Raw genomic sequence first — 23,526 nt, 5'->3', positions numbered from 1 at the left:
AATGGCCGACTTCTGCTCCTTTGTCTTCTGGTCTTATGGTCTAATCACCTTAACCGGCCGCATTACTCTCTGCCATGGCATGGGGGTGGCCACAGCACAGGATCGGAATCAGGTGCAGAAAGTTGTAAACTAAGTCAGCTCCATCATGGCCACTAGCCTCCCCAGCTTCCAGGATATCTTCAAGGAGCGATGCCTCAAAAATGTGGCACCCAACATTCAGGATCCCTATCACCCAGAACATGACCTCTTCTCATTGCTACCATCAAAATGGAGGTGCAAGAGCCTGAAGCCACACGTTTTCGGGGATGATTCAGGAACAGCTTCTTCCCCTCTGCCTTCAGATTTCTGAATGGACAATGAACCCATGAACATTACCTCGCTTCTATTTTTACACTACTTATATATGTATTGTAATTCACAGTTTTATTATTATGCATTTTACTGTACTGCTGCTGCATAACAATAAATTTCATGACAAATGCTGGTGATATTAAACCTAATTTTGATTCTGAAAAGTATGTCCTCTCATATTAGTCATTGCTGCACTGGTGAAAAAGGCTGAGGTTGTCCACTCTCTGCCTCTTATCATCTTTATACATTTCTATCAAGTCGCCTCTCAACCTCCTCTGCTCCAAAGAGAAAAGCCATAGCTTGTTCAACCTCTCTTCATAAAATATGTTCTCTAATCCAGGCAACATCCTGGTAAATCTGCTTTGTGTTCTCTCTAAAAGCTTCCTATAATGAGGCAAGCAGAACTGAACACAATAGTTCAAGAATCTTATAGAGTCTTATAGAGCTACAATATTACCAAATGGCTTTTGAACTCCATCAAATGACTAATGAAGACCAACACACAATACCTCTTCTTAAACACCCTATCAACTTGTGTGGCAGCTTTGAGGAATCAATGGACTTGGACCCCAAGATCCCTCTGGTCCTTCACACAGCTAAGAATCCTACTATCAACCTTGTACTCTGCCTTCAAATTCATCTTTTCAAAGTGTATCACCTCACACTTTTTTGGATCAAACTCCATCTGCTGTTTCTCAGCCCAGCTCTGCATCCTACCTAAGTCCTGTGGTGACCGATAACAACCTTATACATTTTCCACAGCACCACAAACCTTGTGTCATCTGCAAACTGACTAACCCACCCATCTACTTACTCATCTACGTCATTCATAACAAATCAAAAAGAGCAGAGGTTCCAGAACAGATCCTTGTGGAACATCACTAATCCCAGACCACCAGGCAGAATACGTTCCATGGGCAGGCCAATTCCAAACATACATAGTCAATTTCCTATGAATCCCACGCCCCTTGATTTTCAGTATGAACCTACTACCATGAGTGAACCTTATTGAATGCCTCACCAAAATACAGTGCCACTACATCCACCACTCTACCTTTGTTTTGTCACCTCCTCGAAATAGCCTATGAGGTCCATGAGGCATGACTTAACCCTCACAAGGCTGACTATCCATAATCAAATGATGCTTCCCCAAATGCTTATAAGTTCTGTCTGTACGAAAGCTCTCCAATAGTTTGCCTACAACTGATATAAGACTCACTGATCTGTCGTTGTTGGTGATGTTGTTTAAGGGATGAATATTGGCCATTTCAGATGTGATGCTCAAGTATTTGGAGAGGGATTGGGATGCACTCCAGACACTTGACCTGACTTGAGATTTGAGAATGCAGCTACTGAACCATGGCTAATCAAAATCTTCAGATAGTTAACAAAATAATCTATCTTCTAGTCAAAAATTCTCTCAGATTGATAATTTTGAGATTTTTTGATCTGATAATCTCATAAGATTGAAAAGAAAAGGTTGTTTCTTTTTAGCAGAGGATGCCTAAGGGAGAGTCAAAGAGTTCTTAGTCACATGTCACGAAATTGGCCCTTAGTTCCAACATGTCCGTGTCATACTTCATCCCCATCCATTCCTATTTTCCTATAAAGTATCCACTACCCTCTGTTTCCTATCACCAAGTTAAATTTGAATCCAATTAGTCACCTCATTTTGGATCCCATGTGCCTTAACTTTCTGGTCTAGCTACAATGCGGGACCTTGTCAAATCCCGAGGTAAAATCCATATAAGCAGTCCTCAAAGAATTGAACCAGTAAGGCACGACCTACCCTTAACAAAGCCATGCTGACTATCCCTGATCAGATTATGTCTTTCCAAATGTTCATAAATCCTGCCTCTCAGGATCTTCTTCAACAATGTAGTGTATATGGAACCCAGCAGGTTGGACAGCATCCATGGAAATGATCAGTCAATGTTTTGGGCTGGAACCTTTTGTCAGTAGAGTAGTTCCTCTACTGCCATGATGAGGCTAATGTCAGGTTGGAGGAGCAACACCTCATATACCGTCTAGGTAGTCTCCAGCTCCTTGGTATGAACATAGAATTCTCCAACTTCCGGTAATTCCCTCCCCCTCCATTCCCCTATCTCTATTTCACTCTGCCCCCTCCCCCGCCTGCCTATCAGCTCCCTCATGGTTCCGCCTCCTTCTACTACCCATTGTGCTGTCCCTTATTCCTCCTTCACCTTTCCTGCTTATCATCTCCCTGCTTCCCCTCCCCCACCCCTTGATCTTTCCCCTTACTGGTTTTTCACCTGGAACCTACCAGCCTCCTCCTTCCCATCCTCCCCCCACCTTCTTTGTAGGGCTTCTGCCCCTTCCCTCTTCAGTCCTGACAAAGGGTTCCAGCCCGAAGCGTTGACTGATCGTTTCCACGGATGTTGCCTGACCTGCTGAGTTCCTCCAGCGTGTTGTGAGTGTTGCTTTGACCCCAGCACCTGCAGAGTATTTTGTGTTATATGTAGTGTATATGGATCTCAGGAGGCATTTGTTAAGATACCCTATGCAAGGCTTATTGAGAAAGTAAGGAGGCATGGGATCCAAGGGGACATTGTTTTGTGGATCCACAACCGGCTTGTACACAGAAGGCAAAGAGCAGTTCTAGACGTGTCATATTCTGCATGGAGGCTGGTAACCAGTGGTGTGTCTCAGGGATCTGTTCTGGGACTCCTACTCTTCGTGATTTCTATAAATGATCTGGATGAGGAAGTGGAGGGATGGGTTAGTAAATTTGCTGATGACACAAAGGTTGGGGGTGTTGTGAATAATGTGGAGGGCTCTCAGATGGTACAGCTGGACATTGATAGTTTGCAAAACTGGGCTGAGAAGTGGTAGATGGAGTTCAACCAAGATAGTTTTGATATGGTTCATTTTAGTAGGTCAAATATGGTGGCAGAATATAGTATTAATGGTAAGACTCTTGGCAGTGTGGAGGATCAAAGGGATCTTGGGGTCTGAGTCCATAGGTGTTCCTGTGCTGTACTATGTTTTATGTTCTATCACACTCAAAGCTGCTGCGCAGGTTGACTCTGTGGTTAAGAAGTCATACGGTACATTGGCCTTCATCAATCATGGGATTAAGTTTAAGAGCTGACAGGTAATGTTGCAGCTCTGTAGGACCATGGTCAGAGCCCACTTGGAGTACTGTGCTCAGCTCTGGTCACCTCACTACAGGAAGGATGTGGAAACCATAGAAAGGGTGCAGAGGAGATTTACAAGGATGTTGCCTGGATTGGGGAGCATGCCTTGTGAGAATAGGTTGAGCGGACTCAGCCTTTTCTCCTTGGAGCAACTGAGGATGAGAGGTGACCTGATAGAGGTATACAAGGTGATGAGAGGCATTGATTGTGTGGACAGTCACAGGCTTTTTCCCAGGGCTGAACTGGCTAGTACGAGAGGGCACAGTTTTAAGGTGCTTGGAAACAGGTACAGAGGAGATGTCAGGAGTAAGTTTTTTTACACAGAGAGTGGTGAGCGCGTGGAATGGGCTGCCGGCGTCGGTGGTGGAGGCGGATACGATAGGGTCTTTTAAGAGACTCCTGGATAGGTATATGGAGCTTGGAAACATAAAGGACTATGAGTAACCCTTGGTACTTTCTAAGGTAAGTACATGTTTGGCACAGATTTGTGGGCCGAAGGGCCAGTATTGTGCTATAGGTTTTCTATGTTTCTATATTTCTATGTAACTTGCCCACAACTGAAGCTTGACTCACTGATCTATAAATTCTTGGGTTATCTCTACTCCTTCTCTTGAACAAGGGAACAACATTTGCATCCCTCCAATCCTCTAGTACTTCTCTCGTCCCTATTGATGATACAAAGATCATCGCAAGAGACTCAGCAATCTCCTCCCTTGCTTCTGACAGTAGCCTGGGGTATATCTCATCCAGTCCCGGTGACTTATCTAACTTAATGCTTTTCAAAAGCTCCAGCACATCCCGCCTAATAGCATCATATTTCCCCCTACCCCAATTAAATGGTTTCCCAAATAGTCTGCTCCTATCCCTCTCCAGCGCTAAGGTGAAGGAGATAAGATTTGTGGTTACTACCTCCAAAACGCTCTCCCACTGAGAGATCTGATACCTGACCAAGTTCATTTCCAATACCAGATCAAGTACATTTGACTTAACTACATATTGCGTCAGGACATCTAACAAACTCCACCCCATCTCAACCCCTTGTGCTAAGGAGATGCCAATCAATATTAGGAAAGTTAAAATCTCCCATCACAAGAACCCTATTATCCTTCCGTTCCAGAATCTGCCCCCGCCCCCACCATCTGCTCCTTGATATCCCTGTTACTACTGCGGGGGGGGGGGGGGGGCTCTGTAAAAACACGCAGTAGAGTTATTACCCCTTTCCTCTTTCTGATTTCCGCCTACACTGACTCAGTGGACAATCCCTCCATGACTTCCTCCTTTTCTGCAGCTGTGACACTATTCTGAATTAGCGATGCCATGCCTCCACCTCTTTTGCCTCCCTCTCTGTTCTTTTTGAAACATCAAAAGCCTGGCACACTCAGCAGCCATTCCTGCTCCTGAGAAATCCAAGTCTCTGGCTGATAGTATGATAGACAGTTAAACTAATAAAGTCATATACCACCATCATTAAATTCCATCTATTGTCTGAAGAACCTATGGAAGAAGTTCTGCACAGCACCATCAGTTCAAAGCAGATGGAGATAGTCAATAAATGACTATGACACTGACCTTCCAAGAATGAGCAATTGGAATTTCTGTATATATGATAGTTATACCAGAAGCTTCACTAAATACAATTCCAGATATGTGTGTTTGCTGAAATAGATGGTCGACAATTGACTGCTGGCATTCTTAACAACCCATCACTGCCACTTTCTTTCTGCATAAGTATATCACAAAAATCTATCTGGTCTTTTAGTTACTCTAGATGACCTGCACTGTGTGTGTGAAAAATAGTGCTCTTGATGTGACTGATGATTCATGCTAATGACCACTCAGGTAAAGGAGTGATTTTCAGCCAGAAGTTTGCCCTCTCAGCCCCGTAACAACCTCTGCATACTCATTTTGCTCGACCAGCTCTATGCTTGGTTTTGCATAGCAACAGACTAAATTGCTGTTGTGGCATATCCAGTGGAACAATTGTAGTTTAGAGGCCCTAAAAAAAAAAACAGATGAATGCTTAAAATAACTTCCATTTAGAGATGAAGAGTGAATTCAAATTTTGTCTGTAGTTCTGCAGGATGATTTTTAAACATAATATTATGTATACTTCTTTCTATAAAATAAAATGTGTTTGTTTAGTATTTTAGCATAGAAACATAACTAAATTAAAACTAACTCAACTGGCTTTTTTATTTTTGGTAAACACCTTTGATCAAAAGAATACCATGATCTTTCACCTGTTAATATCTATATTGATATAGTATTTTTAAGATGAAATTATTGGTACAGGCATATCTGGGATTAAATGGGAAAACAGATGGTAATGATTAGCAAGTATTCCTTGGGCCAGAATACCATATTAAAGCAATAGGAGCAGCATTAAAAAAAGATCAACAGAGATTGCGTGACAATGAATTCTAGGAAATACTGTACACATAACACTATGTCAATTTTACAATGGTGTTATTCACAGGAAATGAAGATTTGGTATAGTCTTCAGATGAAAGGAGATACTAAAAGATACAAAGTATCTAATCATGGTGTGCAGATGTAATTTAGCCACAAATTTAAAATAAAAATTAAGTTTTTTTCTTATGTTTACATATTGTATTATGATTCCAGTTCTGGCAACTACAAAGTAGAGGCACGGGACTCATTCTACTAAGTAGAAAGTTTAATTACACTTTAACTAGTTTCCCTGTCACTATCCATTAGAGCTATTTGTTACAAAGCATTCATTCCAGATGTGAAAATCAATCATAGAAATATTGCCACAGGAAGTTCCAATGCTGCAATATGTTTATTACTGCCAATTGAAATGTCAAAAATTAAACTTCAGATCTATTTCTGGCAGTGAAGATATAAATGAATCAATCAATTGTAAGAGTTCCGAACTTATGATGAGAAAGGCAGATGATAACATCTTAAATGAAAGAAATGCATCTAGCCTTAAGCTAGTGGGAGGACAAGATTAGTGGAGCAACAAAGAGCAGTTGTCATTGCCACAAGACCTATGTCATAGGTAAGTGGATGAAAAACAGGGATGCAAGAATAGGCTCCAAAGGGAGAAAGAAAACAGTTTGGCTATGTTTGGAAAGGTAAACATTAATTAACCATACTCGTAAATACAGAAAGAGCCATATCTAACTTATTTAGGGCCATATTATCAGTACAGAAATATGAATGGTGAGACTTGAATAAAGACTTGGAGGAAAGCTGCAGTTTAGGAGACAGTAATATATTCAGTGACTTTGGGAAGAAGAAAGAATTGGAAGAGTAGAAGTTTGTTTAAATTGGCAGACAGATTAATTACAGCCAATTTTCAAGGAAGAATCTGAGGAAGAAAATATATCTCAGGAAGTCAGGTATACTTTACTGCGAGTATATCTTCAAAAACTACAGGTAACATGAATAATAATTTTCATGATATTATTGTGTTCCAGCCACTGCTCTACCTCTGTTACTTGTCTTAACAAATGGCAACACAAAAGAGCCCATAAATATTGATTGGTAATAAGTTAAAGGTGTTGCAAATGGTGGAGTAGCAGGACCAGATGCAGGGCCAAAATATTTTGGGAGTTTATTGAAGGACACTTTTCCCTGCATAGAGCAATGATCATGGCCGTAATGCATGTGATTCATATGTTGTGTTGGTGAGTGCAAGAATTACGACTAGAGCCAGCCATTTGCCATGCATGTAGAATTAGTGGAAATGTTCCTCAAGACAAATAGTATCATTGAGTACCCAGAGAGAATGCAGAATAGAGCAATACAGGCATGCACAGGAAAAGTCAGGCAATATTGTTGGAGCAAGGGCCTGAGACATGTGAAATGTAGGAGAATTTAGTAATTCTTCAATTCATGCATGGTTTATTTTTAATTCAGTGCTTCAGAAATTTTTGAGAACCTCAAGTCTGCAATTTACAGCCAGAAATTAGAAGAAATGGTTGCCGGTGTGTGGTCGGTTCATAAACACTGACAACAAAGGGCAAATTCCTGACTTTGTGAAGAATGATGATAGCTTTGTCAGATAATAAAGTATAAAAGAGAAGTGAGAATGGATATTGTACTGCTGGAGAGGTAGTAATTGCGGACAATGAAATGGCCGATGAATTGAAAATCTTCACTGTGGAAGACACTAGCCTTATGGTAGAAGTTCTAGTTGTCAGGGGGCATGAAATATGTGAAGTTACCATAACTACAGAGAAATTTTTTGGAAAACTGAAAGGTATGAAGGTGGATAAGTCACCTTGACAAATGGTATACACACCAGAGTTCTGAAAGAGGTGACTGAAGAGATTGTGGAGGCATTAGTAATGATCTTTCAAGAATCACTAGAGTCTGGAATGGTTCAGGAAAACTGGAAAATTACAAATGTCACTCTAGTCTTCAAGAGTGGAAAGAGGCAGAAGAAAGGAAACTATAGGCCAGTTAGTCTGATCTCAGAGGTTAGAAAGATGTTGGAGTCGATAATTAAGGATGAGGTCTCAGGGCACTTTGAGGCACACGATAAAATAGGCTGAAGTCAGCATGGTTTTCTCAAGGGAAAATCTTACTTTACAAACCTGTTGGAGTTCTTTGAAGAAATAACAATAGACAAAGGAGAATCAGTTGATGTTCAGTAGGCCTTTGACAAGGTGTCACACTTGAGACTGCTTAACAAACTGCAAGTCCATGGTATTACAGGAAAGATTCTAGCATGGATAAAGCAGTGGCTGAATTGCAGGAGGCAAAGAGTGGAAAGAAAGTCTTTTCTGGCTGGCTGCTGGTAACTAGTGGTGTTCCCCAGGAGTCTGTGTTGGGACTGATTCTTTTTACATTGTATGTCAATGATTTGGATGAGGGAATTGATGGCTTTGTTGCAAAGTTTGCAGGCAATATGAAGATAGGTGAAGGGGCAGGTAGTTTTGAAGAAATAGGGAGGCTACAGAAGGACTTGGATTAAGAGAATGGGCAAAGAGGTGGCAGATGGAATGTATATTAATGTATATTTAAGGCAGATGTTAAAAGCCTCTTGATTGGTCAGGGCATGAAGGGATATGGTGAGAAGGCAGGAGACTGGGGCTGAGAGGAAAATTGGTTTAGCCATGGTGAAATGGCTCGATAGGCCAAATGGCCCAATTCTGCTCCTATATCTTATGGTCTTATGGAATTGCAAATTTCATGGGGTAGTCACACTCGCCACCACACTAAAAATACTGAGAAAGATGAAACAATCTTGCTTTATGAAGGATTGTGAGGTGTAAGCAGGTATTCCGTGGCAATGATGGCGCAGTCTCCCTCTTAATGGCCAAGTTTACTGGATGGTCCAACTGGCTTTGGCAGAAGAGCAGTAGGCCATGAAGGTGCCAAAAGTGGGAAGACTGCAAGTCAGATGGGCCCACGAAAGTCTTGCCATAGATATTATGGGAATCACGTAGCCTTTGAAACCTAGGTCAAAATAGGCCAACATATTGGTTGTCACAAGGCACGGCATGCAAATCTCCAGATAAAGTCACTGCAAGCAAAAACAGCAACCCCGATTCATTTCAGCTTCAAGAGGGCAGGGATATTCAATATTGGATTGCCATTTATAAGGAGGTGGAAGTATTGAACAGCATACCAGTTGAAAAGGACAAGGACAATACAACTGCAGCCATCACACTGACTGAGAAAGCATGCTCATTGAAACATGCCATTGCAGGGCAGAATTGCAGTACCCACTTTTTAAAAGCAGAATATAATGGTTTTACACAAAATGTAGAAGATCTTTTGAGATATGGGGTCATAAATATAGTGGCTGCCAATAGAGTCAGAAGAATCTAATAATGTGCTGTGGTTGGTACTGAAAAGCACGCACCAGTAATCATGGTACTAAGCTCATGAAAGGATCATTGTGTTTGGCAGTGAAAGATCCAGAAGCCCCTTCTGCTTTGTTATGCACTGATGCCATCCAGACCAAGTACTAACCAAGTGAGCTTCAAAGGCATGGTGATGCCTACGGACAAGAAGACTACACAGTTTCAATGTGCAGTTGTAAAAAATGATACATCAATGACTACCTCTCCACTAGTTCTGTAATGGTACAATATGTGTCAGAGATTAATTTCAAGCATCCAATGGTGAAGAGATTATTTTTGCTTACACTAATTTCTGACATTCAGTATTTGTTTGATTACAGATGAATATTTAGGTGGAAATGGTCGAGATGGAGAGAGATATATTTTTGCTTGTGTGTACTCAATGTAATACTTGATTTCCATGGATTGAGTTACACTGTACTGTATCTGTGTCCCTTGACAATCTAATGATGTACCAAAATATATCTAGGTTAGATAGTAATCTATGTTTCAAGAAACCTGAGCCTATGGCTCCATAACTTCAAAGCAGTACTAAAAGCAGTTACTCACTATATATGAAGTTTTAAAAAAAACTAACACTCACAGCAAGAAACAGTAATTTAAAGAAATCACAACACATCTTTCTGTGACTCATTCCTTCCATGGGGCTTCAACAGAAATGTGTGTCAAAAGGTCATTTCTGCACTTCATTTAAATCTCACTGTGGATCGACTTTTAAAGCCAAGATATTGCTGTTACCAATATTAACAAAACAGTCTTTTAGGTTCACATTCTCTTCCATAAGCTTGACTTTTTGATCTAAGCTGGCACTTCTAATGCTGCAGTGTTGAAATAAGACATTAAAATGAGATTCCCTTCCAATCTCAATTTGACCTAAGAACATTTGCACAGTTAACAAGAGTTATAGAGTTCTTCTCAGTGCCCTGGTCTATCTTTATTCCTTAGTCATAATTACAGTGGGACTTTAATACGTCTATATTGGTTGACAACCTTTGCCTGCAACACAGTGACTATTCTTTAGAAGTGCTTGATTTGGTAAGTCACTGTCTCATGAAAATTCTGTCTTTTGCTCTTGTGCTACATATTTTATCTGGCTATTAATCTGGTCAGTTTGAAAAAGTTAACCCTTCATTGAAATGGCCGACAAAGGAATGCCACCAAAAATTGTAGGTTAGATTTTTTTTGTGATTTCTGTTAGACTTTGGAAATCTCAGTAAGATAGAAAGGATGGAGTTTCTTCCAAATTTCAAGGTAATATTAAAGATTTTGGACTACTTCTACTAGGCAGGTTGAAAAAATAACCCGAGATTCTACCATGCCTGAGGAAACAGAGAGGAGGGATGACAGATTGGAAGAAGACTGAGGAAACAGGTAGCAAGATTTGTAGATCTTGAAGCAGTCTGTTGTAGCTTATTGCAATACCTGCACAAAATTCAGACGTTGTTTGAAAATATGCAAACAAGATGCCATGCAGTTTAGAAGCAGGTCCTTTGGCCTACCCTGACTATTAGATTTCTTTCTATACTAATCTACATCAGTGTGTGGTCTTCTGTGCCTTGCTAATACACTTCTACAGTGTGTGTCCTTCTATACCTTGGCATTTCAGGTGCTTATCTAAATATTCTTTAAAGATGCAAGAGTACCTGCATCCACCATCCCCAGACAGTGCCTTAGTGTCACAGTCCCGATCATTAATTCCCTATCTTTCTCCTAATTTCCTTTGATTGTGCCATGGTTCAGACCGTTAACTTCCCATTTGTGTCTAATTCTCTTTGATGATGGCACACCTGGTTTTCCTCAAGACCTGCAGCATAGGAACCCCGGCATTACAACCACTAGTCGCCAGATCGTTGGTTTTGCCTGTGTGGTAATTAACGTTTCCCGGCCAGTTAAGACCGTGTGTTCTAAGTTTTGCTCCAATTTCAAGGTTTAACTATGAAACTCTGTCTCTCTGTGTCAAGGTTCCGTATCAAGATCCCTCCTGTTAGCTGTTCAACGTTCACGTCCGCATATGCATCCTAACTCAATCTCCATGCCTGTGTGCTGCATTTGGGTTCGCTTCATTCGCTCATTGCAACAGAACAATCTGACCACAATGGACCCAGCGGATATGAATACCCTGCAACAAGCCCTCACCAGCTAGGGCTCCCTACTGGGTCTGCGTGATCAACTTCTCCGGGATGTCATGGAGAACCTCTGTTCCTTGTCTGCTAATGTAACCAAGATCGGTGACCAGGTGGTCCACGTATCCATTCATTTTACCCCATGTACTCTTGGAACTGTCTAACTATCCCAGACAGCCTGGAGTGGCAACCCCCTACATGTCAGCAACACCCCCGCCAAGAGAGCTGCACGTACCTGAACCAGAACACTACGCTGGGGATTTGGGGAAGTACCGGGCCTTCCTTCTGCAATGCTTCTTGGTGTTCGATCAGCAGTCATCCACATATTATATGGATAAGTCAAAGATAGCTTATATCATGGGATTGTTGCGCAGAAGTGCCTTAGCGTGGGCTACAGCTGTTTGGGATAATCAACCGGATATCTGCTCTTCTTTCCCCACCTTTATTGCGGAAATGAGGAAGATCTTTGACCATCCCATCCATGGTAAAGATGCCGCTAAGTGTCTACTCACTCTCCGTCAGGGCTCACGCAGTGTTGCCGAATATTCTGTGGAGTTCCGGACATTAGCGGCCGACTCGGGGTGGAATGATGAGGCACTCCAAGGGGTATCTTGGAATGGTCTCAGTGACATGGTGAAAGATGAGTTGGCAGCAAGAGATGACACCAACAGCCTGGATTCCTTGATCTTCCTAGCCACCGGTTGGACAATCGTCTTCGAGAATGCCATAGGGAAAGAATTGGTTGTCCTCCACCTTTGGCCACTCCACGGCACTCATTACCATCTCCCACCAGCACAAGCCTCTCTTCTCCTCCTGCTCCTAGAATAGTTCCCAGCCCGGCCATTTCCACCACCCTAGGAGAGGAACCCATGCAGCTGGGACAGAACCACAGAACGATTCCGGAGATTGAGAGCGGGGGAATGTCTCTATTCCGGCCAGTCAGGCCATTTCTGTGCTACCTGTCCCCTTTGGCCAAAAGGGAAGGTTCACCAGTAAAAAGGGGGACCCTGGTGAGCCAGACAACATTTCCTTCTGTCCCCCAAACCCGGATGCAGATCCAAGCTATTTTATTACAACCAACAGTCCCTGTCTCTGTCAGCTCTAGAGGACTCCTGCACTGAGGGAAACCTTTTTGATGAAAACATAGCTTCCCAGGCCGGAATTCCTTGGGAGCCATTGAGTACCCTTCTTGAAGCCTGGGCACTGGACGGCAGACTTCTGGCACAAGTCGCACACTGCACACCACCTCTGTCTCTTATTCTCTCCGGGAACCATTGGGAACAGGTACGATTTAACCTAATTTCCTCTCCTCAAGCTCCTATAGTTCTTGGATACCCCTGGTTAAGCCGCCATAATCCCCACATTGACTGGTCCACTTGGAAGGTAGCCAGCTGGAGTCCATTCTGTCACTCCACTTGTCTACAATTGGCCCTTTCCCCTGTGAAAGTCACCGCAACCTCATCTGCTGCTGAAACCCTCGACTTATCCAAGGTTCCAGCAGAGTGTCAAGGTCTGGGAGAAGTGTTTAGTAAACAACGGGCTCTTTCCCTGCCTCCACACTGCCCTTACGATTATGCAATTGACCTTCTCCCCAGAGCCCCTCTACCCACCAGTCGGCTGTACAACCTGCCCCGGCCAGAAAGGAAAGTAATGGAGGTTTACCTAAATGACTCTCTCGTGGTGGGCATTATCCGACCCTTATCCTCCCCTGTAGGTGCAGGTTTCTTCTTAGTGGGGAAGAAAGACGGTTTACTGCACCTCTGCATTGACTACCGGGGCCTAAATAGCATAACCATAAAGAACAAGTATCCACTGCCCCTTATCAACTCTGCTTTCGAACCCCTTCACAGAGTCACCATCTTCTCCAAATTGGACCTACGAAGTGCATACCATCTGGTCAGGATAAGGGAGGGAGATGAGTGGAGAACAGCTTTTAGCACCTCTCTTGGTCACTTAGAATACCTGGTCATGCCATTTGGTCTCACAAATGCCCCTGCCGTTTTCCAAGCCCTGATCAACGAGGTCCTTAGGGACTTTATTAACTATTTTGATTTTGTTTATTTGGACGACCTCCTAATCTTCTCCCACAGTCTTCAGAAACACACCCACCATGTCCGTCAGGTTCTGCAGAGACTTTGGGAGAACAAACTATTCGTGAAGGCTGAGAAGTGTGAGTTCCATGTCCCTTCTGTCAGTTTCTAAGGGTACTTCATCGAGAGTGGGCAAGTGAGGGCGGATCCCAAAAAGATCCGGGCAGTGGTCGAGTGGTCTACACCCACGACACACAAGCAACTCCAGCGATTTCTGGGGTTCTCAAACTTTTACCGTCGCTTCATCAGAGACTACAGCCGGGTGGCAGCGCCCCTTACTCAGCTCATCTCTCCTACGACCCCCTTTCACTGGGACCCTGAAGCAGACTCAGCCTTTCTCGAAGCTGAAGAGGCGTTTCACCTCTGCTCCCATCCTGGTCCAACCAGACCACTCTTCTCAATTCATTGTGGAAGTCAACGCCTCCGATTCTGGGGTGGGAGCGGTCCTCTCCCAATGTTCAGGCCCTGAACAAGAACTCCATCCCTGTGCCCTTTTTTCTCTCCGGCTATCCCCCACCGAATGGAATTGCGATGTAGGGAACCACGAGTTACTGGCCGTCAAACTCGCTTTGGAGGAGTGGAGGCACTGGCTGGAGAGAGCGGAACATCCATTCATCGTCTGGACAGATCACAAGAACCTCGCATTCATCCAAACCGCCAAACGCCTGAATTCCTGCTAAGCCTGTTGGGCATTATTTACACTCACCTATTGTCCAGGGTCCAAGAACGTGAAGCCCGATGCTCTCTCCCGTCAATATGTCTCTAAGGAGGGCCTTCCCAACCCTGAGACCATCCTTCCACCATCCCATGTAGTGGCTACCCCCAGCTGGGAGATCGAGTCCATAGTCAAAGAGGGCCAGCGGACTCAACCTGACCCAAGCAATGGACCCCCCCAGTCACCTCTTCGCGCCTGACTCTGTTCGGTCTCAGGTTCCCTAGTGGGGGCACACTTCTCGTTTCGTCTGCATCCTGGAATTGATCGAACTCTGTCCCTTCTGGAGAGACACTTCTGGTGGCCCTCCATGGATGCAGACACCCGTTCCTTCGTCTCTGCCTGCTCTATTTGTGCCCGCGGAAAAGCCTCTCACCGACCACCTGCTGGTTGCTTCGTCCTCTACCTGTCCCTGGCCGCCCTTGGTCTCACATTGCACTAGATTTTGTTACTGGACTACCCCCTTCACATGGGAACATGGCTGAACTCACCGTAGTGGACTGCTCCTCCAAAGCTGTGCACTTCGTAGCCCTTCCCAATCTCCCTACAGCCCGTGAGACAGCCGACCTCTTTGTTCATCACGTCTTCCACCTTCATGGAATTCCCTCTGACATTATTTCTGACCAGGGACCCAATTCATCTCTCAAGTCTGGAGAACCTTTTGTCAAGCCCTTGGAGCTTCAGTAAACCTGTCTTCCAGCTTCCATCTGCAGACTAACGGTCAAACAGAATGAGCAAACCAGGATTTGGAAGCAGCACTGCACTGTATAACTGCCAACAACCCGTCATCCTGGAGCACCCATCTCGTTTGGGTAGAGTACGCCCACAACTCCCCGGTCAGCACCACCACTGGAATGTCTCCCTTCAAATGCTCCCTTGGTTACCAACCCCCTCTGTTTCCTGCCCACGAAGATGACATTGCTGTGCCTTCTGTTCAGGCCCATCTCTGCTGGTGCCACAATGTCTGGAAGGATGCACGCTTCCCTGCTCCGCTTAGCCAACTGCAACCGGAGAATTGCCGATCGCCATCGAATTCCTGCACCAAATTATCAGTCTGGGCAGAAGGTTTGGCTCTCGTCAAAAGACAATCCCCTCAAAAATGAACCCAAGAAACTCGCCCCTCGCTACCTGGGACCATTCAAGATTGAGTGTTATCAACCCCTCGGTGGTCAGACTCAAACTGTCCTGATCCATGCATGTTCATACCACGTTCCACACCTCCCAATTGAAACCGGTATCTGTCAGCCCATTTGTGCCCTCCTGCCGAACCACCTCCACCCACCTGGATCATTGATGACCACCCAGTGTACACCGTCCAGCGAATACTGGATATGCGCCACTGAGGCAGGGGCCTCCAGTACCAAATCGATTGGGAGGGTAGCTCCTGGATTCCCCGCTCCTTCATCCTGGACCCTTCCCTCATCTGTGATATCCACCGAGACAATCCGGACAAGCCCGGTTGTTCGCCTGGATCCTCCCACTGGGGGGAGGTGCTGTGTTGTCATGGTCCTGATCGTTAATTCCTTCTCTTTCTCCTAATTTCCTTTGATTGTGCCACGGTTCTGACAGCTGATTTCCCATTTGCTTCTAATTCTTTTGATGACGGCACACCTGGTTTCCATTAAGACCTGCAGCATAAGAATCCCAGTGTTACAACCACTAGTTGCCAGATCGCTGGTTTTGCCTGTGTGGTAATTAACATTTCCTGGCCACTTAGGACCATGTGTTCTAAGTTCTGTTCTAGTTTCAGGGTTTACCTATGAAACTCCATCTCTCTGTGTCAAGGCTCCGTATCAAGATCCCTCCTTTTAGCTGTCCAACGTTCATGTCCGCATAAGAATCCTAACTCAATCTCTGTGCCTGTGTCCTGCACTTGGGTTTGCTTCATTCGCTCATTGCAACACTTATGTTGATTTCATCCACTCTCTGGGTGAAAAGAACCATCAAATCTTCTGCAACTTATATCTTTTACACCTTATCTTCAGTTTGTTTTTGACATCTCTGGTGTAGAGAAAGGTTTCTACCCTCTATATGCCTCTCATACAGTGGCATGCAGAAGTTTGGGCAGCCCTGGTCAAAATTTATGTTACTGTGAATAGCTAAGCAAGTAAAAGATGACCTGATTTCCAAAAGGCATGAAGTTAAAGATGACATATTTCTTTAATATTTTAAGCAAGATTACTTTTTTATTTCCATCTTTTACAGTTTCAAAATAACAAAAAAAAGTAAAGGGCCGGAAGCAAAAGATTGGGCACCCTGCATGGTGAGTACTTAGAAACACCCTCTTTGGCAAGTATCACAGCTTGTAAATGCTTTCTGTGGCCAGCTAAGAGTCTTTCAATTCTTGTTTGGGGGATTTTTGCCTATTCTTTCTCGCAAAAGGCTTCTCGTTCTGTGAGATTCTTGGGCTGCGTTGCATGCACTGCTCTTTTGAGGTCTATCCGCAGATTTTGGATGATGTTTAGGTCAGGGGACTGTGAGGGCCATGGCAAAACCTTCAGCTTGCACCTCTTGAGGTAGTCCATTGTGGATTTTGAGGTGTGTTTAAGAGTATTATCCTGTTGTAGAAGCCATCCTCTTTTCATCTTCAGCTTTTTTACAGACAGTGTGATGTTTGCTTCCAGAATTTGCTGGTATTTAATTGAATTCATTCTTCCCTCTACCAGTGAAATGTTCCCTGTGCCACTGGCTGCACACAAGCATGATCAATCCACCTCCGTGCTTAACAGTTGGAGAGGTGTTCTTTTCATGAAATTCTGCACCCTTTTTTCTCCAAACATACCTTTCCTCATTGCAGCCAAAAAGTTATATTTTAACTCCATCAGTCCACAGGAGTTGTTTCCAAAATGCATCAGGCTTGTCTAGATGTTCCTTTGCAAACTTCTGATGCTGAATTTTGTGGTGAGGATGCAGGAAAGGTTTTCTTCTGATGACTCTTCCATGAAGGTCATATTTGTTCAGGTGTCATTATACAGTAGAACAGTGCACCACCACTCCAGAGTCTGCTGAATCTTCCTGACGCCTTTTGCAGTTAAACAGAAGTTTTGAATTGCCTTTCTTGCATTCCTATGAGCAGTTCTTTCGGAAAGTTTTCTTGGTCTTCCAGACCTCAACTGTTAACTGTTCCTGTTAACTGCCATTTCTTAATTACATTATGAAGTGAGAAACGGCTACCTGAAAATGCATTGCTATCTTCTTATAGCCTTCTCCTGCCTTGTGGGCATCACTTACTTTAATTTTCAGACTGCTAGGCAGATGCTTAGAGGAGCCCATGGTTGCTGATTGTTGGGACAATGTTTGAGGAGTCAGGGTATTTATAAAGCTTTGAAATTTGCATAACCTGGCCTTTTGTAACAATGACTGTGAACAAGCCATAGCCCTAACAAGCTAATTAAGGTCTGAGACCTTGGTAAAAGTTATCTGAGAGCTCAAATCTGTTGGGGTGCCCAAACCTTTGCATGGTGTTCCTTTCCTTTTTTCACTCTAAAATTGTACAAAACAAAAATAGTACATTAATCTTGCTTCAAATGTTGAAAAGAATGTTTCTTGTCTAACTTTATGACTTTATGACAGAAATTTTGACCAGGGGTGCCCAAACTTTTGCATGCCACTGTAAATTTGGATACACTAGTCAGGTTTCAGCTCAGCATTCTCCATTTGGAAGAAAACCAACCCAGATTATTCAGTCTCTCTTCATGAGCAAAACACTTCATCCGAGGAAATCTGCTGATATAATGTCCACTGTAGCACTTCTAGTGCAATCACATGCTTCCTATCGTGTGGTCACCAGAACTACACACAGTTCTCCAGTTACAACCAATTTAAGGTTTAATATAGTTGCATTATAACCTTCCTGTTCTTATATTCAGTGGCATAGTTAATGAAGACAGGCACCTATATGTCTCTTCACCCACCTGTCTACCAGTACTGCTGTCTTTGGGGATCCATAGACATGTAGGGCAAGGTCTCTGTTTTTCAATATTTCCGAGCATCCTATGATCCATTATGAATATTCAAGTCTTAACATATTCCCTAAATGCATCACCTAACTGTTTTCAGGATGTTTTCCTTTGCCATTTTCTCTGTGCACCTAACAACTGGTCCATGATCCACGAATACATGGCTTTTTCATGGAAAGAGTTAGGTGCAGCTTTTTCGTGGGAGTTTATGTCACGGATGACCTCACCTGATCCCTCTGTATGACCTCCCTGAACAAGAAGGTACAGCAGCACTTGCACTTCCTAAGGAGATTGAAACAAACACCCTTCTCCCCCACAACCCCACCGTCATAAATTAATTTTACAGGAACACCATTGAAAGCATCCCAACAAGTTGCATCTCCATCTGGTATGGGAGCAGCTGAGCATTGGATCAGAAGTCCCTACAAAGGATTGTGAAAACAGCTGAGAGGATCATAGGGATCTCCCTACCATCCTTCGGGGACATCTATCAGGAGTGCTGCCTATGCAGGGCCCTCAGTATTATCATGGATCCCACCCATCCATCCAGCATCCTCTTTGACTTTCTATCATCAGACAGGAGACTCCGATGCTTAAAAACAAGAAAGGTCAGGATAGGGAACAGTCTCTTCTGTCAGACCATTAGGCTTCTGAACTCCCTGCCACATCTCATTCAAAGTGCTACCAGTTAATCTGTTCTGTATTGTACAGTATTTAATTTATGCACTTTACTTTTTTCTTTATGCATAATTCATCGGTAAATTTTGTCCTTACTTTCCTAAGTTATTGTGTGTTATGTATACTACTGTGCTTTACACCCTTGTCCAGAGAAACATTGTCTTATTTGATGGTATACATGTATATAGTTAAATGACAATAAATTTGACCTGACTTTAGACTTTCCAGACTTCATTTGCCTTGCTTATCCATGATGACCCTCTTAATTAACAATTCAATGCTTATCATCCTGCAATTATCTGGGACCACTCCTCTGGCCAGAAAAGATTTGAAAATTTCTGACAAACCCTCCCTTGCCGCTCATGGGCTGCCTGTGATTCAGCTCTTCAGACCATGGAGATTTATCTACCTGAAGGTCTGTGTCTATTACATCATTCTTTTGATAATATTTTGTTTTATAATTCCATCTCCCTCTCAGAATTTTGCAATTGCAACATTATTCTTCATAGAGAATTTAGACAATTATTTACTTAAGTCTCCCCCTATACTAATGCCAAGCACAATTTGCTTCTTTGGTTCATAAAGGGCCCAACACATTCCTTCTGCTCTTAAACTCTTAAACTACTTTTAAAGTGTTTTGAAATGTCCTTGATGTAAGTGCCATTTCTCACCGCCCCCCCCATTGTTCCCCAAATTACATTTTAAGTAAATGTTAAATATTTGATAATCATGTAAAGTCTCACCTGTTGTCAGTTTTCTAAACCTGCAGAAACTGTTTTTCTTTATCCTCCTCTCAATATCCCTTGACATTCAGGTTCCCTTGAACTTCTGTCCTTACTTTTCATTATTACAGGAACACATTGGAATTAATTTTTTGAATTCAAAAGCTATTTTACTTCTGAATGGTACCTAGGTAGATGCAGATTTATTTATAAGTAACTGCACCAGGCTACTTTTTGCCAGATTCTGTCTTATCATATTGAAATCGACCTCCCTCCAACACTAGACATTAATATAACCTTTTCTGTAACAACCAAGTCATGGTCACTCTCCAAAATGCTGTTGCATGGGCACATCCACCATTTACCCAGCTGCATTCCAAAAAATTAGATGCAGTGCAATCCCTTTGTTGCTGTCACTATCTACATAATGACTGACAAGTCTCTTTGGTCTTGTTGACGTCTTTTAGACTAATCTCATATGATTTTTATCTTGTTCTTTTTATATCTCTTTATTTAGCTGATTGTGGAAGCCTGCCCTATCCCCAGCAAGACAATCACCCTCATTGTGTTTCAAATCTCCAGCCACACAGCAGCTTATGAAAAGCCTTCTATGATAGCCTCGCTACTTACTATGATAATAGACTCATTAATTAATATTGAAGGTTGCCTTGTCCTTTTCATACCCCCACCCTCGATGCTTAAAGATTATATAGCCCAAATAGTTGAGTTGCCAATCTTTCCTTCTGTCAGTATCTTTAAGATTGCAGCAATATGATATTCTTATATACAAACTTTGTATAAGGAGGGAGGAGAAGATGGCAGCGCGATGCAGCACACGCGGCCATTCCGAATTATATCAATATTTGTTAACTAGGGGGCCGTGGACAATCCTGATTTGGTGGATACAGCCGTGAGAAGCATGGAGGAACACCTGGAGAAACTTCTGAAATGCCTGCTTCGCTGCCGCTGCTACTGTGTGATCGAGAATCTCCGGAGGGGAAAGCCCCAAATCCTCAGCTTTGCCTATTGCCTGTTGCTGGGGTCGGGGTCGAAGCACTTGGCAGAGATGGTGCTGATACTTCCAGGATGCTGCATCGGCAAGTTTGCAGCGCTGGAGGTTCACTGTCTGTGTGAGATGATGGGACTTTCGAGAGACTTTGAGACTTTTTACCATGCCATGGTCTGTTCTTTATCAAATCACGTTATTGCTTTGCACTGTTGTAACTATATGTTATAATTATGTGGTTTTTGTCAGTTTTTCAGTCGGTTTGTCATGTGTTTCTGTGATATCATTCTGGAGAAACATTGTATCATTTCTTAATGCATGCATTATTAAATGACAATAAAAGGGGACTGCGTGTCCTCATAATCTAATCCGATCAACACCTTTAATTCATCAGCCCCTTTGCATTAAAACAGATTTCTCCCGAATTCCTTAATTTATGTATGGTCTGCTTACAAGACTGGCTTAGTTTTCCTCTACAAGCGGCTGTTCCTCATTCCTTACCTTTTCCTGTTCTATATTCCACTTCCCCTGAAAACCATTACCTTCTACTTTGTGTCCTACTCCCTGATCAAACTTGTTTAAACCTTCTCTTCCACCCTTACACCCCTTGCAGCTTAGCCAAAGAAACATTCACACCTCAGTTTTCCTACTAATGGTCCTGATGTACCCAAGGCTTCTGATTATCTACCCACCATGCTTCCTGCGTCTGATGTTGTTCGCTCCCTGAATCCATTTCTTTCAGCTGACGAATAACCACCCCTAAAAATGTCCTAGTATCGTGCACGTAGCTCTCTGTTTTGTGGACGCACTGTTATGTCTCCAGCTTTTACTCAAGCAAAAAGCTGGTGCTCAAGCTCATCAAATCGACAATACTTCCTGCAGATGTCACATTCAGACTACAAAGAGCATCCAGGCCACACAACATATAGAAAGGAATGACCTAACGTATATTTAATTTTACAACAGTCCTTCACTTAAACGTAACTTAACTTCTAGTTAACCCTTTCAGATACAGAATATTTATCCCGATACTAATTATGTTCTCTTTATTCTGGTGAAGTATCACCAACAATTTGTCCATGTTCAGCCACTTGGATGCTATGACCAAAGAAGCACACCAATATATATTGTCAGAAGACTAAAGAAGTTCAGCATGACCCCAATGACTCTGACCAATTCTTACAGATGCACCATAGAAAATATCCTATTGAGATACATTGCAGTTCTGAATGGAGGCTGCTGTACTCAAGATCACAAGAAATTTCACAGAATTGTAAACACAGCCCAGCCTATCATGCAAACCACGCGTTCCTCCATTGACTTCTCTCTGCACCAGGAAAGCAGCTAAGATAATGAGGGATCCCTCCCACACTGGCCATTCTCCCTTCTCCCCTCTCCTATCAGGCAGAAGATACAAAAGCTTGAATACGTGTTCCACCTGATGCAAGGACGTCTATCCCAATGTAGTCAGGCTCTTCACAGACTTTGAGTGGACACTAAAAGATGAATTCTTAAATTTTTGGTCTTCCAACCAAATCTTTCACTGTGATCCGTGCACTTTATTTGTCTACTTGCACTGCAGCTTGCTTGTAACTGCATTCTGTTTTCTTTTTACTGCCTCACTGATATTCTGTATGGCATGATCTGCTTGGATGACATGCAACTTTTCTCCATATCATAACTTTCAGTGATTAATGGGTAGGATACTTTGGTGTTTTTGAGCACCTTTCCATCATTTAACATTTAAGAAAATACTCTACTTTGTTTTCATCTAACCAATGTGGATAACCTCACATTTTTCAATATATTTAATGTACTGTGTCTTCACCCTTCACTTAACCTGTCTATTTTACTTGGAACCTCTTCATACTTACCTCACAGTCCACCTGGGTATTAGCAAACCTCAACAAATTACATTTGGGCTCTTTAGAAAGCGATTACATCATGAAAGGCCCTCTTTTTATTACTGCCATCAGGGAGGAGACCTATGAGGATGTTATTTATTTATATACACACATTCTTTCTCTCTCTCTCCTTTTTCTCCCCCAGTCCCTCTGACTATACCCCTTGCCCATCCTCTGAGTTTTCCCCCCCCTCCCCCTTTTCCATCTCCCTGGGCCTCCTGCCCCATGATCCTCTCATATCCCTTTTGCCAATCACCTGTCCAGCTCTTGGCTCCATCCCTCCCCCTCCTGTCTTCTCCTATCATTTTGGATCTCCCCTCCCCCTCCAACTTTCAAATCTCTTACTAGCTCTTCCTTCAGTTAGTCCTGATGAAGGGTCTTGGCCCAAAACTTTGACTGTACCTCTTCCTAGAGATGCTGCCTGGCCTGCTGCATTCACCAGCAACTTTGATGTGTGTTGCTATGATTCATCCATAACTTTGATACAGATAGTCAACAGCTGGGGCCCAGTACTGAGCCCTGCAGCATTCTCCCAGACAGAGACTCTTAACCCAAAAAATATTCCGTGGTAGCACTTACCTCTTTCCTCCAGAGAAATGTAGATTCCAACCACAGAAGTGCTTCTCCATTTCTCCTCTCAGACTGAAACCAACTGGTGCCTCCTCAATAACAATATGACACACATATCTCTTCAAAACAAATATTCTGATGGTTTGTGCTGTTGATCGCTGGGCTGGTGCTATGGGATATCAAACACCATAGTGCAGTTTACAGCTCATCACTTTTATCTTCACCTTCATTCCCTGCCACCAGTGCCTTTGGTTGTATTCTCCCTCCAGCACCCACTGTTTGTTCTTCAACTTCAGAAGAAGAGGTAGAAGCTTCTGGAATTCCCAGATAAGGCAAATTAAAAGATGGACTCAGTAGATTTGGCATTTGTTCCAGCTGTCTTTCAACCTTTGCCACTCATATGTATGTTG

This window comes from Mobula birostris, chromosome 10 (assembly GCF_030028105.1).
Source record: "Mobula birostris isolate sMobBir1 chromosome 10, sMobBir1.hap1, whole genome shotgun sequence".
NCBI lineage: Eukaryota > Metazoa > Chordata > Chondrichthyes > Myliobatiformes > Myliobatidae > Mobula > Mobula birostris.
This window is presented reverse-complemented; position numbering follows the sequence as displayed.